Raw genomic sequence first — 16,987 nt, 5'->3', positions numbered from 1 at the left:
TAAAATGAATATTTCTCCTGAAATATTTATATAAACCTTTCTTTAAACACATTTTCTGTGTCTCTGTCTTTTGATATAAACCTGACATTATAAGAAAATCTATGGGGCCCTAAAACATGTCACCAGAAACGAAAAATCCATGAGGTAAAAGCAGACATGAAGAACCAGTATCTTTTCAAACAAAGCATTAGCAACATGTGTACTAAAAAGCACACACAGTAGCTGTTTACAGTGAAAAGTTCAGGAAAATATTTAAAGTCACTATGTTGTTTAATAGTAAGGATGTGGAACAAGACACCTCCTCTGACATTTTCACAGAAGGATGAAAGAAATATTCAGATAAAACACCATTTCGCTTTTTCATAAAAAGTCCATCTTCAAATTTCATCTTACTGCAGAAAACAGTATTTTAACATGGAAACAGGCTCTGGCCTTACTGAAAGGTGTCAAGAGCCCATCCAAACTGCGTTAGTGAAGTCGTGGCAAAACCAGACGTTGCCAGTGATGGGGTCACATTGTGTGGGCTTCCCTGAGTCTTGCTTGTGCTTTATGGCTAAGAATGCCATAATCCCCCCACGCTAACCCTTCATTATGTGAAGTCACACTCCTCTGTGATGTCACAACCACTGGGCCTTCTGGGGAAACTATTCCCAAGGCTTGGCTCCTCCCTTCCTCTTTCTTGTGCTGTGTGTTGATCCAGCTCCAAGAATCCTGCTGACTTCAAAGGGAGCTCTGCTCCAAGATCAGCATGGCAGGGGGAAAATCAGGGAAAGACAAAAGCTTCTGAAGGAAGCCAAACTATTGAAATTATACTAAAGTCATATTGATCGCAAAATGTTTATTGAAAAAGTTTAAGTACTGCCCTATCTACAGCTCAAAATAACAATTTAAAGGGTTATCCTTTTCTGTTTATTTTGGTTACAACATTTTTGCCATAAAGCACAAACAAGACCAGGAAGCCCACACAATGTGTCCCCATCACTGGCAACGTCTGGTTTCGCCACCACCTCACTAACGCAGCCTGGATGGGCTCTTGACAAATCATGTTTTGACAGTGCTGATATTTCTGAAGCACTGGTTTGGGGAAATACACAGAATTTCATATAAAAATATTAAATAGACCAATCTAAATATCAAATGAGAATGTAATCTGAACTGGCAGCTGTAGTGAGTATGTTGGTAAATAGAAAAGATCAAACCCAGAAGCCTTATGTAATTCAATCCTCCTTTCGCCTCTTCTTCTTGTTAAGGACAGTTGCCAAATATGTGATGGTGACAGTGTCACCATCTTTGGAAGAGAATGCTTTGTGTTTGAGAGGAGTGGTATTTATTCCCATTTTGGAATAATTTCAATTTGGGAAAAGAAGTTGCTCTTCATACATCCTTCATGGCTACCCACTGACAAGCGCTTTCTAAGTTCAGGTTGTCTGAATTAAGGTCTGAACTGGGACAGAACAAAATACATATAAGATACTAGACTTTCCAAATACTGTGAGACCAAGTTCTAGCATGGAACATATAAAATGAACAATTAGACATAAAATTAGTATATCATAAACAAATTTTATAATTCGATTATCAAAGTGCTTAAATCTGGCTAGGCCAGAACCGGTTTCTATGTTTTGGTAAATTAAAACAGGAATGATGAAGAGTTGTCATTAAATCTGGATACAGCTAAACTTTCAATATTCCAAAGGTACATGCTTCCAGGTATATTTTATGTTGACTTTTTTAAAGGATAGTAATTTCAGGAGCCTCAAAGACACCAATTTGCATGATTGAGGAAAATAAATAGCTTTTTTAGCTGAACAAAAAGACAAGGCTGTCACTTATAAAAGAGATGTTTGCTATGGCAGACCCTTCTGCTCATCAAACACAGGAAAGGACACAGCAGCAGCCAGTCTGATGTTCAGACCTCACAGGTATCCAGTGGCTCAATTTTTCAAACAGCGTATTATTTAGTGCAATGTTAACTGGATTCCAGTCCTATCTTTCCATAGCTATGAGATCTTGAGTGATTCAACCATTTTTTCTGGGCTTTGATTTAATAAACCATAAAACAGAAGTAGATTTAATGACAAACTGTTTTCCAGTTCAAAGTCTCTTATGACCCTATAGAGTTCTTAATGAGGTATATTAATATATTACCATGAACAGGTATTGAATTTCTGTCTTTCTGCTAAAACTTAAGGTTATTTCTCAACAGCAGAGGAGTGGCTATGTCGTGGTAATTCCTTGTGATTCTATACCATTCAAACTAATCCCATGCAGTGATATTCAGTATTTATTTTCAACCTGAGGACTCAAACATTCTCTAGTTCTAGGAAATTCTCAGCCATTATCCCTTTGACTATTGCACCTGTCTCACTGCTGCACCCTTCTTCTGGAACTGTTACACATGGAGATGAGTGCTTTCATCACATTCTCGGCTCAGACTGTGCTTGGTACAGATTCAGGCCCCTGCCTGCATGGACAACAGGCTTTTTAGCTTTTGCTTCCCTCAGGTGACTATTTTCTCACCCAAGAAGCAGGACAAAAAGTCACACACCAAATCTGATAGGCAGAAACAGAAAAAAAACAATTCCTGCTTTGGACCTTTTGCTGGATTGAGATCCATCTTTCTTTTGGTTTAAAGACCCAAATCCTTAATTCAGAGTTGGAAGCTCAACTCCTAAGGCATATGTTGGGTACAGATACCCCTGTGGGTCACTGTAAGCTTCTATATTTTCTAACTACTATATCTTTGGGCCCTTTTCTTATTTCCAGTACCTGAAGATACTCCCTAGTTTGCTTTGGCACTCAACTGAATTTTTTCTGTCATATTTTATCCAGCATTTAATGTGTCTGGAAGGGATTCATGTTAGTTCATCCTCTACCTACTGCTATATCTGCATTCTACATAGACAATAAAGTGCTATATCCCTGGTAGCACCTGGATGTTAAAAAATTCACTTGCAATGTCAGTTTTACTTACTACCCTGCTGTTAGTCATCCAAGTCACTCTAATATCTAGATGACCCACCACCTGAATGAATAAATTCCCTGAAAGACATGAGACCCTGATAAAACTGATTTTAATGTTAGAAATGTTCAATAAGGAAACAAGGTGATGATAATGCTGAATCAATCTTCCGTAAGTAAGAGAAAAGGCCAGGATAAAGCCAAACATAATTTAAGAAACTTGGCAAAAAATATGAATTTTAATCAGCATGACATAAAAGTATATCCTTACAGAATAATTTGGGATAAAATAAAAATAGTCTCATGTGAAAATCTCTCCTTTAGGCTAGTTTTCAAAACTTTTTAATTAGGAATCATACGGTACACCATAATCTTTGAATAAAAGCTTGGTTAACGAGGAGAAGATAGCATGTGTGTTAGACTGAAAACCACGTGTACACCTTCTCCCAAAAGAGGTGATTAGCAAGGGTTTTAGGAGCTTAGTTAGAGCTACTAAAACGTCAGCGCAGACCTGAAAAGCAGGTGGATAGTAAAGAGGAAGGCGTAGAGGACCAGCACTGTTGTCCTGGACGGAAACAGGGAAGAATGGGATCACTGGAGTGTTGACCGAGAAACATCCTGGCAACTTTACAACTTGTGCTCAGAAATGGCAGGCAAACAGGAAGATGGAAAGGAAAAAAGGAGGGAGGGCAATGGATGGACGCTCTTGGTGCCTTGGGGTTCTCTAAGCCAGAGAGAAGATTAACACTTCAGATTCAGAACTGGCAGCATGCACACAGGTAACAGGAGACTAGGAAAGCCGCCACAAAGCAGGAAGGAACGCTGGCACTGGTCCAGGGAAGGGCAGAGGACTCGTGGGGCAGAGGCACCGCTGGAGGGGACTGGCTGTCGACGGTGGCTTCTTCAAGCCATTCTCATTGGAAATATCTCTGGAATGCTGTCCATTGGTTTAAAAAGGTCTCTCCTTTCTCTCTGAGAGAGAAATCTTAAATATGTCTCAAGTTAAAAAGAATTTTTTTTCAAACTTTTCTCACCACTCCAGAAGAAAATTAATCTATGAAGGGAAACAAATTATTCTTTTTATATATAGTTTGATGAATAAAAATCGGTGATGTTACAATAATTATGTCAAGGATCGGAACTAGAAGAATGAGTCCCTGGTGTTTAACTATAAAAAGTTATCTAATTCTACTAGAACTGACTCAACCCTAACAGCAGTATTTTACATATATGTAACACATCAAAAAGAACCTGCCACATGTCTAAGGGAACCTTCACAGTTACTTTTATCAGTGTGCACAGGCATGTGTGTACCCACACACCACACAACAGGGCCCGGGAGATGCCTGCTCATCCCTCTTCTATCCCGGCCCCTGTGCTCCCTAACAGGCCCCCAAATGCATCTGTATTAGTTTTATATATTTTGAATATTTTCAGATCAGGCTTTTTAGATTTCATAGTTATTCCTGGATTGTTAACTAAGTAATATATATGTGTTCACGTAACAGAGAGGAAATACATTAAATCTGCAGAAAATCTGCTAGAAGGCAGATTTCCCCCTCCCTCCCTCCCTTCCTTCCTTCCTTCTGTTTCTTCCTTCCTCCCTCCCTCCCTCCCTTCCTTCTGTTTCTTCCTTCCTCCCTTCCTCCCTCCCTCCCTTCCTTCCGTTTCTTCCTTCCTCCCTCCCTCCCTTCCTTTCTTTTTCTCTTGCTTTCTTTCTTTTTGTTTCATTTCTAGATTACTTTAATTCATAATATATTTAATGCATACAGGTGGAAAGGAAGAAGAGAAAGCAATATCTTGTAACAAACAAAGCAGCTGTAACAAAACATATCTCCCTACTCCCCTTACCAAAGTCTCATTCCCCTCACTGCTCACTACTATCCTTAACTACACTACTTAACTACATACTACAATAGCTCCTCCACTCCCCACAATCGGCTTTATCCCCTGAACTCCCTGCCACACACTCTTCTCAACACACACACACACACACACACACTCCATTACATCTTGTCAGACTCTTCCCCACTTCCCTTTTTCTTGTCACATTACTATTCACCTTTCTCTGCTGCCCTCCCTCTCTGTTCCTTAATGCTCCTTTGCCCTTCCACCCACCACCAAGTGTGATGCACACTACTGACAGCCCTGTGTACGCACAGCTGGCCTGCCACAAAGCCGCTCCTGAGGCACCTCGGCAGGAGGTCCGAGTCTGGAAAACACAAAGTGTTCACAGAAACATAGAGAAGGAAAGAGGACATCTCACAAAAGACACATCAAAGCAGAGTTCTTTGGATATTTCATTCAGAAGTCATTATAAGTATGCGTATGCGTGTGTGTGCATATATGTGTATATAAACACTATATATGTATACATATATACATATATATATTAGATAGGTGGACTAATGAATTCAGCAATCTGCCATTACCAAAACACAGAATTAGTCTGAATGTCACAGAATATATTTAAAAATAATAATCTAACCAGAAATAATAAAAAAGTAAATTAAAATGTATTACTTTATAATAAAGAAAGCTATTGTGATTACTTTAGCTGATATAAAAACTTTTGAGTATGCCTATGAAACTAAGGTAAAACAATCAACAGTATAAAACTTCATTTATACTGTCTAAGGACATAGTACCACCAACCAGTGAAGACAATTACATAGGCTGAGAAAGTTCTGTTTTCTTAGGTGTGAGACAGATGTCACTGGCCCTCCAGCTAGCACCAGACACCACCATTTGAGGTTATTCCAGAAAGAATATCTCACCCACACAGAATACTCAGGGCAAAATGTATAATTATCACAATAGTCATTCCTGTGAGCTTACTAAATAAATTATTTAAGTCAATGATACCTAAATTTTGGACTGTGTAAAGAATTAGAAACTTCCTTCTCCTATAGTATACAAGAATAAAATGAAAATAGATAAAAGACTTGACTTGAAAGTATAAAAATCCTAAAAGAAAACATAGGTAGTAAAATCTCGACATAATCTTGTCGCAGTACTTTTTTTTCAGATCTATCTCCTTGGGCAAGGAAAACAAGAAAAACGATAAACAAATGGAACCACATCCAATTAAAAAGCTTTTGCACAGCAAATAAAACCATCAACAAAATAAAAAGACGACCTGCTGAACAGGAGAATATACTCACCGATACATCTGAGGAGGGGTTAATATCTAAAATTTATCAAGAACTTTTAAAACTGAACACTAAAAATATAATCCAATTAAAAAATGGGCTAAGGACCTGAGTAGACATTTTCCTAAAGAGGACATACAGCTGGCCAATCGACATATGAAAAAATGTCCAACGTCACTAATCATCAGAGACATGTTAATTGAAACCATAGTAAGATATTACTTTACAACTGTCAGAGTGGCTATTATCAGTAAACCACAAAACAACAAGTGCTGGTGAGGATGGCGAGAAAAAAGAACCCTCGTGCACTGTTGGTGGGAATGCAGACTGGTCCAGCCACTGCGGGAAGCAACATGAAGTTACTTCAAAAAATTAGAAACTGAACTGTCTTTTGACCCAGTGATCCCACTTCTGGGAATATATCCTAAGAATTCATAAACACTAATTCAAAAGCATATATGCACCCCTTGTTCACTGCAGCATTATTTACAATAGCTTTGATCTGGAAGCCGCCCAGTGTCCGTCAGTATATGGGCAGATAAGAAAGCTGTGGTACACTTACACAATGCAACACTACTTGGCCATAATGAGAAGGAAACCTACCATTTGTGACAGCATGGCTGGACCTGGAGAGCACTATGCTAAGTGAAATAAGTCCATGAGAGAAAGACAAATACCACATGATTTCACTCATACATGGAATCTAATGAAGAAAATGAACTAACAAGCAAAACAGACTCGTACACGGAGAGCGAGATGACAGCTATCGGGCAGTGGGGGGTGAGGGAGCTGGGGTTGAGCAAGAAAGGACAAAAAACAACCTCATGGACACGGACAACAGTGTGGAGATTTCCAGTGGGGGAGGGAGGTGGAGGAGGGTGTCGGGGTGGTAAATGGTGATGGATGAAGACCTGATGTGGGGGAAGGGCAGTGAACACACAACATGGTATACAGAAATATGTTCTAGAATTGGGCACAATTTTAATTATGTTAACCAGGGTCAACCAAATAAAATTCAATTAAAAAGGAATCAGAAACTTTCAATTTACTTTCCCCTTTTTATGATCCAAAAATAAAAAATAAAATCTCAGACACAAGCACTTAACATCTGCCACTTTGTTTATCTTTATGCACAAGTACTACTTTACCGTCACCAAGGCATTCTCAAACACTTGAGTGGGATCCTCTACGGAATGGGACCACTAGAGAACACAGGGCCACTCTGAGAGAGGACACAGGCAGGGGCCAGAGGCTAGAGACCTGGCATGCCTGCCAGTTCCACCAGGTTAGGTCAGGAGACTCTTGGTAAGTCGCCCTCTCTTTCTGAACTTCCATTTTGTCATCTCTAAAATAAGAATAATAATGCCATCTCAAAGATTTATTATAAAATAATTTATATGAAGACACACTGAAAACTTCAAAGCATTGTAAAAAAGCATAGTATTATGCATAGAAATGTTATTTAAAACACATTTTTATGTGAACGCACTGTGCTTTTTAAACTCATGGCTAGAAAACCTTTATTTCTTTTATGGACCTTAGGCCAAATGTCAAACTTGCTGTTTTATGACATCCATTTTTCAATTAAAATAATAAGGAATTTTAAAACAGTGCTTATAGATATATTCAGAGGCTACTGAACACAAAATGCATTAAATAAATGTTAAAAAAAGTCACAAGAAATGTTGAAAAGAACCCAAAACTTAAAATAAATTACCTTTATCTACGTGAATAACATGATTGCTCTGAGCACTTTTCCTCAAGATACTTGGAATACTAGAGAGCAGCCTTTTAAAATAAAAAACTAAATAAATGAAATGGAATATTGTGCTGTAATACTCATAAAATCATGACTTTGAATAAAAACAATATAATGAAACCAACATTTTTATATAATTTAGGGACTCTATTTTATTCTTTGGTTCTTGGTCTCCTAATTGTATAGAGGCTAGGACTCTATTCTAAATAATCCATCTGGGCATAGAAAATTAATCTTGACATCAATAGCAATGATAGTTCTTTTTTTACATATCTCCCTCCTCACCTGGCAGAATCAATGCAACTTCCTAAATCATTTTTTTTTTGCCAGCACATCAGAGTTCCTTATTTCATATAAAGCTAGAGAACCTAGAATACTTATGTGAACAGTATTCTATATTTAGAAAGGATTTTTATTTTACATCAAAATTTTAATTTAAAATTAAACAATTATTTAATTTTATGAACTAAAATAAGAATTTACCTGATCTAAACCAGTATTATTGGTCTTTTCCTATTCCTAACATTTGAATCATTCTTACCTATATCCATGTTTACCTGTCAAAATCTTATATAATTAAGAAATTAATTTTTGCACATAGTATATGACAATATGATAAGAATATAAAACATAAAAAATCCATTATGGATCTTTCTACAAAGGACAGATGACTATTTGGATTAGAAATTAGTGCACCAGAAGCCAGGCTACAGAACCTTCTTTATTTTCCAAATGTAAGTACTGGATGAACAAACTAATTGAACTGCCAGTTTGAGAATATTCCGTTGTCCTGCAACAATGTACATATCTTTCCCCTGAAGTAATGCACCGAATGAATCCATAACCTCACACGAGAACCCGCATTTCTTCCCAAAACTTCTCCTTCATCATTTCTGCATCCACCATTTCTTCAACAATCAGATGCTGGGATCACTGCTAATTCTACCTTCTTCCGCTTCCTCCTGGCATTCAATTAGTCAAGCCTGCTTATTTTCCCCTGTAACTTCCCTGTGAACTTTCCCAGCCTCCTCTTCACCAGCATCCCAGTAATAACTAACATTTACTGAGCATTTACTATATGCCAGAGAATGAGGTAGGCCCTTTACATGCACTTACTAAGATATGAGTGCTATTACTTTACAGAAGAGAAAACTGAGGTTTAGCAGTGGTACAGGCCCGATTCTAACACTCCAAGGCCAACAACAAAGCCTACACTCCTACTCACTCTGCTAAACTACCTCCTGGTCTCCCTTTCTCAAGCTTCCCTGAAAAGCCAATAGTTCCCATGGAAAAGAGGGCCCTGCTATCTTCTGCTGCACTGATCACCAGCTGATTAGGGCAGTCGTTCATGCATCCCTAGGGAATCCCAAAGCTGCACCCCGCAGCTGTGCTCAGATGGAGCAGGCCTTTACTACAGCCAAGTCCAGGAGACGCCTTGCTGGAAATCCCACACAGGTTCTCAAGGTCCAGCTTCCCAGCTGAAAACCTTCCAGTGGTTCCCCAATGCCTGCAAACTAGAGGAGGATAACAGCGGGGAGAGCAAAGGTCCAGCATGCAGCCAAGCCTGCTTGAAGACAGCCCTACCTCCGGCCTTCCTTGTAAAGACGTGTATAGCTCCAGCAGACTACTCACTCGCTGTTCACCAAGTCCTTCCTAGAAGTCTCTACAGCCTTCCTTCGCTCATGCCGCTCCTCAGGCCTATGGTCCCATTTCTCGCCCCTTCCTTTCTGTAAGCTGTGAGGTCTATTCCAAACATCTCTGATTGCTCTGGATCAGAAGGACTTCTCCTGTGTCTGAAGTCTGGTATCTCATGTGGCCTGTGTGATTTCTGTCACATCATTTATTGTTTGGTGTTTGCATGTGCCATTTGGATTTATTATTGAGTATGTACATATTTCTTGAACTAGTTTACAAACTCCTTAATGACAAGAAAAATGAAATCTTTTTATTTCATTGGCCAACCAGAATACTTTTTGACAAAGCGGGCCCTCAAGAAACATTTATTTATTTTAAAGGAAAATAAAAATCTTTTCCCTCAAACAAGAAAAAAAATTGGGAGATTAAATATGACTCTAGGATGTATTCTATGTAATCATCAAGCAAATGGCTTATTAAACAAGGCTGAAAGCAAAGGGGAAAATGAAAGGAGTGGAAGAAGCGTGTATGGGACAGTCCCAGAGATGCTGTGCACAACACGATTGCTCTCTCATCAACAGGCTTGACATCTAGGTCTACTGGCACCAGTAGATGCTATTGAGTACTAGTTGGTGCCCCATAAGAAATAACTAAGAAAGAGCAGAGAAATCCATTGCGTGACAGCAATGAGTGGCTGGCAGCACTCTCAGCTGTCCCAGCTGAAAACAAGTGTGGACAGAGCCACCAAAACCCCTTTCCCTGTATAATTCACCAACCCCTCCAGGATCAGATGGGATCATTGCCCTAAAAGGATTTGAATAAAGTCTCTGCAGCTAGAGTTTTCATTCCTAATGAGACCAATTCCAAACTGCATGTTTTACTAAAGATGAGAAACAAGGTAAAGTTGAAGAATTGTTTTAAAAATTAAATATATAATGAAAATAAGAAAGAGAATAAAGGGAAATTAAATGTATAGCATAAGTTTAGAAAAATAAGTAAATATAAAGAAGAAATTAAATCTCTTCAACCAAAGATCCAACAAGACAAAGGATATTGTTTCCCCGTTCAAATCTAATCTAACCATTTAGTAATTCATTTCACTGAACTATTTCTGTCATTTGCAAACAGAAATAAGAGACATTCAACTATTAAGAGCCAGTTAGAAAAGATGAAAATGATCAACCAAAAATGCTAAGTGATACTAAATTTTTACATTATGCCTAAAAAATAAAATAATTGTAAAACCTCATAAAAGTTAAAAGAATTTGACATGAATTGTCACAATTTTGTTAAAATATAAAAAACCAGTCATATCAAGTTCAACTAAAATTTCATAATGATGGGCCAGACCAGGCAGTGGCGCAGTGGAGAGAGTGCCAGACTGGGACCCAGAGGATTCAGGTTCAAAACCCTGAAGTTGCCAGCTTGAGCACAGGCTCATCTGGCTTGAGCATGGGGTGCCTGGCTTGAGGGTGGAATCATAGACATAACCCCAGGTCGCTGGCTTGAGCCCAAAAGTCTTTGGCTTGAAGCCCAAGGTCACTGGCTTGAGCAAGGGGCCCCTGGCTCTGCAGTAGCTCCCTGCCAAGGCACATATGAGAAAGCAAAAGTGAACTAAGGTGCCGCAACAAAGAACTGACACTTTTCATCTCTCTCCTTCCTGTCTGTCTGTCTTTATCTGTCCCTCTCTCTGTTAAAAAAAAAAATCATAATGGTGAGAAATAAGATGACTGATTTATTTGGCATTTTATAGATTTCAATACTTCTCTGTATCTCCATTCTGCCAACTGTAAACAGTAGCAACCTCATAAGGTTCACCCAGTGGTGGCATTCAGCCGGTTCAGCCGGTTCGCACCGGTTGAACAAAACCGACACCTAATTTTTTGTTGATTTCAGTGAACTGGTTGTTAAAAAGACACTTGTAATCAGGGTTCTCTCTAAGGTGGGCGCCTGGGCAGCCGCCCAATGTGCAAATCACAAATTTACATTCCTTACTTTTTTTTAACGTTCATCTTGGCAACAGCATATTCTAAGCACTCATAGTAATGTTCATTCCATCCACAGGTGAAAAAAGTTGTGAGGACACCAATCAAGAAGCAATATGGAGCCTGACCAGGTGGTGGCGCAGTGGATAGAGTGTCAGACTGGACACGGAGGACCCAGGTTCGAAACTCCATGGTCGCTAGCTTGAGCCCAAAGGTGGCTGGGCTTTAAGCTCAAAGTCGCTGGCTTGGCCCAAGGTCACTGGCTTGAACAAAGGGGTCATTCATTCTGCTGGAGTCCCCCCCCCCCCCCATCAAGGCACGTATGAGAAGCAATCAATAAACAACTACGGTGCCCCAATGAAGAATGATACTTCTCATCTCTCTCCCTTCCTGTCTGTCTGTCCCTATTTGTCCCTCTCTCTGACTTTCTCTATCTCTGTCAAAAAAAAAAGGAAGCAATATGAAAATATCTTAAATAACAGTTTCAGTGTTTTTTGTCAGGTATTATTTAATATTTTTTCATTAATAGTTTAAAAGTCTTATAATCTAGTTTTGTGTATCTCTTTTATTGTTCTTATTTAAGTATTAAATGCATAAAATAATAAACTACCTTTCAGTATATTGTTTTTTATACTTAAAACAGTCATCATGGCAGAGAACCGGTTGTTAAATTATTTGAATCCCACCACTGCGCTCATCTAAGAATAATGAACTGCACAGAGTTTAGAGAAGGTCCCAGCACCTGGTGATGCGAGCTCAGTTAATGCTGGTGTTGTTTGGCTATCTCATCTCTTGTAGTATGTCTAGCATCCTGGTTCCCATCTGTATAGTGGAGGCCTTTGTATGCACAAAAGAGATGTTTCTAAAATTAATAATCTGAAGTTTTAAAACCCCTCCAATTTAAGTATTCAAATGATATAGAAATGTTCACCTGAAACCTATTTACTCTTATTGCTCAATATCACCCTGTTAAAGTTAATTTTCCTAAATAAAATTTAAAAATTAAAAAAAATTTTCAGTGTGCTCTTCTTGCCTTAAAGACCTGTTGGAAATAAATTTTATTCAGCAAGATGTTAAATTAAGTTGTTGTGACCCCTGATTTGTACACAATCTGCCTTTTTTCTCCATCCTGCCCTGTGCACTTTTTAATGCCTTAAAAATGCCTCCTAAAACTGGCAGAAAATTTCTAAAAATATTGTAAAACAAAATGTGTAAAACCATTCAGTGAGTTCAACAAGATGCTTACATATAAATTATATTAAAATTAATAACATTCCTATACACTAAAAATGGCCAATTGTAAGTTATAATATTAATTGACTTTTTTTAATAATATAATAATAATTGACTTTTTTTTTTAACAGAGACAGAGAGAGAGAGTCAGAGAGAGGGATAGACAGACAGGAACAGAGAGAGATGAGAAGCATCAATCATTAGATTTTTGTTGCAAAATCTTACTTGTTCATTGATTGCTTTCTCATATGAGCCTTGACCGTGGGGCTACAGCAGACCAAGTAACCCCTTGCTCGAGCTAGTGACCTTGGGTCCAAGCTGGTGAGCTTTGCTCAAACCAGATGAGCCTGCGCTCAAACTGGCGACCTCGGGGTCTCAAACCTGGGTCCTCCGCACCCCAGTCCGACGCTCTATCCACTGCGCCACTGCCTGATCAGGCATAAATAATGCTTTAAAGACTACTTGTACTATAGAATAGAATAGTTAAGAATTAGTGGGGGGAAAAATGTTCTATTCAATAAACGGAACTGGGAAAACTGGCAGAACATGCAGAAAAAAATTAAATCAGTACCATTCTTCTTAGACATGAATGAATTACCAATAAATTTGAGAGATAAATGCAAAAACTAAACATTTTAAAAGTACTAAGAAAATCAACATAATAATATTGGTAGAATTTGATGGTCTAAAAAGCTTTTATATGCATAACACTCAAGTCAGAAACCATCCCATAATAGCGGCTAACATTCACCAGCTTCCTATTATATCTATTACCTCATTTACTGTCATGTCGCTATGATGTAAATCTTCCTTTTACTTATAAAGAAAAAGTATTTAACCTGACCAGGCAGTGGCACAGTGGATAGAGCATCAACCTGGGAAGCTGAGGACCCAGGATTCAAACCCCAAGGTCACCCACCTGGACACAGGCTTCTGCACAGGGTCAACAGCTTTAGCGTGGGATTACAGACATGATCCCATGGTCGCTGGTTTGAGTCTAAGGTCGCTGGCTTGAGCAAGGGGTCACTGGCTTGGCTGAAGCCCCCCGATCAAAGCACTTATGAGAAGCAATCAATTATCAACTCAAGTGCAGCAAATTCGAGTTGATGCTTCTCATCTTTCTCCGTGTGTGTGTGTGTGTGTGTGTGTGTGTCTGTCTGTCTGTCTCTATGTGTGTGTCTTTCTCTTTTTCTCTCACTAATAAAGAGAAAAAGTGGGGGGACTTAGACAGGTTAGGCGACTTTCAGAGTAGTGTATAGCTGCTTACTAAAATTTATTTGTAACCCCTAACCCCAAATCAATACTCAAGGTGCTTTTAGTTATTCAAGAATGTACAGAGTGGCAAGGTTGAGTCACCCAACTGCAAAGTCCAGCTGAGGTCAAACAAGGAAATGCTCTGAGACTTCCTAGTTCAGCTTTCATACTGTAAACAAGTGTCTTTTTCAAGCTTTATTATTCAATGCTACATTTTTCACATTTGGGGTTTTTCTCTTGGTCATTTTGCTGTTTAAAATGGACTTCAAGCCTAGTGCTGAAGTGTTTTCTAGTATTCCTAAGCATAAGAAGGCCATGATGAACCTTACAAAGAAAATATGTTCATGCATGAGTTACATGTTAATGAATCAGTGATATATTTCACATAAGGTGTTTTAAACAGAAAACACACATCAAACAAGGTTATGTATTAATCAGTTGATGAAAATGTGACCAGAGGCACATGTAAACCTAATACTATGTTTTCTTTTCTCTAGGAACAATAATTAAGTATTTGTTAATTCGTTTTCTGCAAGGCTTCATAGAGTATCAACTGCAAATTAAAAATGAGAACCAACTCTAAAAAAAAAAAGGAGCAGAGCCAGGTTTAGAATACAGGCATGTCTGATCCAGAGAACATCCCACGAAACACGTGTTATTCTTACTCTGCATTAAGGAAACAATTACTAGGGTTGATTACATAAAAATAAAAAGATAAAGGATAAACTGGGGAAAAATTCCAGTAACACATATTACAAAGAATTACTGATATTAATAAAGATTTCTTCAGACCACTAGGAAAAAGGAACTTTAAAATAGAAAAATGACCAAAGGAACTAATAGATATTTCATATACACACATACAAACACATCAGTAATGAGACATAAAACATATTTAACCTCTTTAGTAAGTAAAGAAGTAGAAATAAAATAATTATAAAATACTATTTTTCAAACACATAGATTTGGCAAAGACTAAAAAGAATTCTACTGCCCAGCATTCATGTGTGTGTACAGACAGGCTGCTGGGGGGTGTTAACTAATGAAAGCTTTCCAGAGGACAATTTGGCAGCAGGTATCAATAACTTAGTGTTATTTATAAATTTTGAGCCTGAAATTTTTGCCCTATTTATACTGTGAAAGTATTTGGTCATCAAGGAATGGATAATAAACATGGGTAAAAGAGTCTCTTGCAATGTAGCTATTATTCCAAACTTGAATACTAAGGGATTAAGCATGTATGTGCACATTTAATGTAATGAATGCTATGTGGCCACTAAACAAAGATGAAGCTCTACATTCACTGGCATTGAAAGATATACTTAAGTTTTGAGATCTTGCTGCCTGGTAGCTGTCACCAGTTTGACTCAAACGCAGGCACTGAGGTTACTGGAAAAATGAGGCTGACAGGGTTGCTTTCATGGAACTACTGTTTTATGGGAGAGGCTCAGAGGACACCTGCACAGCCAAGGCTCTCCCCCTCGTGCGATCACCCTGGACCTAGCTGTGCACGAAGCTGCCTTTCCCGCCCAGACTGATATTCGTGACACTCTGAAGTTTAAAGAAGTCAGGAGACAATATAAAAGTGGGCCAAATGGTGGCACCGTGACCCTACTCAATCTCTTTGCTACCAGATTTGGTCAGGTGATGACATTTATTGAAAAGCCCCATAACATGTCTAAATATGTCTTGAGTGACACACCTGGGTAGACTGAAGTATTTACCCGGTCAGTTCTGGGACAGTCATCACTGAGGCCTTGGCATCCTCATTTCCATTGTCATTTAGGTAATGGACACATCAAGGAGTACCAACCCAGTGACAGTCACGTCCAATATGCTCCATGCCTACAGCATCGTGAACAAAACCAATCTTCCTTCTATTGGGTCATGAATAAAATAGGCATCATTGATGACAGCTTTTGCAGTGAAACGGATATAAGATTTTGAGGCTTCCCTAGGGGCCTCGACTCAAGAGACTACATATGTTAGTAACCTGACTCGTTCAGGGACCCTGGTGTTAAAAGTTTTACAGCTCACTCAGGGTGGTAGGGATGTCTGCAGTTGTGGGTACAACCTAGATGAACTCTCTGCAAGTCACCACTGCGGCAAATAAATATACAGGAAGTATCGTCCTGAATATGAACATTGAAGAAGTCCCTGGCCAGTGCACAGAGCCAGCAACAGAAAGAACAATGGAATGCCCTCGGGAAGATACAGGCTCTGTAGCCTTGGACACAGGAACTGCGACAGACAGAGTATTTCCTGTGCAGGACCCTTCGGACTTGATCCTGATCAGGGAACCTTGGATGAAGAGGATGAGGAAGCAGACAGTGACACTGGTGATACCACAGAGGCACAGAGCAAAGCCATGAGGAACCAGTGTTTCAAAATTTTATTCAAGAATCAATGGTACAGTACTGGAAGAAAAACAGCAAATGGTTTCTAGAAGTACCAAAGATTGGAACTCTGGGAGGGAACTACCCTTACTTCTGCTTGGGGTTGCTATAAAGAAGAATTCTGTTCAGAATAGCAGAGTTTCTATTAGGAAAACTTCCTGACTTCGGTGAAGACAGGGATAGAGGACCCTGGCAGGAGGTGCCGACTCCCCTTGGGCTTTCCCTTGGGTTTTTGCAAGGAAAGATACCCGATTGTTCTTAGCTGCTGGTATTCCTTCAAGCATATAACTTCACGTTTTATCATTTGAACTCAAGTACTTTTGCTGCTGAGGGATGGAACAGAGAAAGAACACATTGTTCACTTCAGATCTCCATTGATAGGCCTCTGTTTCCCTAGCATCTTGCCCTTAACCCACCAGTTTCCCTCCCTTTAGCAGAAAGGGCGAGGGGAACATGAGCTTGTACAGAATGGTAGTACAGTCTCCTTGGCAACCAATCACTGTTGGTATGAAATGTGCCTCACGCTTGGTAGCTCATTACAGGACACTAGATTTGTTGAAGAAAGTGGACAAAACATATAATTAATGAATATGAATCCGGCTTTCAATGGTG

At 39.0% G+C, this 16,987-nt stretch overlaps 1 protein-coding gene and 1 pseudogene across 2 annotated transcripts in view; one reads left to right on the top strand and one right to left on the bottom strand.

Annotated features, from left to right (window-relative positions):
- The window catches only part of RELN (reelin), a 649,217-nt gene that overhangs the window by 612,307 nt on the left and 19,923 nt on the right, over positions 1-16,987 (bottom strand). The window lies entirely within an intron of this gene.
- On the top strand, positions 5,091-16,487 carry LOC136384164 (GPN-loop GTPase 1-like; annotated as a pseudogene).

This window comes from Saccopteryx leptura, chromosome 12, assembly GCF_036850995.1.
Source record: "Saccopteryx leptura isolate mSacLep1 chromosome 12, mSacLep1_pri_phased_curated, whole genome shotgun sequence".
Lineage (NCBI taxonomy): Eukaryota > Metazoa > Chordata > Mammalia > Chiroptera > Emballonuridae > Saccopteryx > Saccopteryx leptura.
The sequence above is the reverse complement of the archived record's forward strand: the minus strand, read 5'-3'. Positions and strand labels throughout refer to the sequence as shown.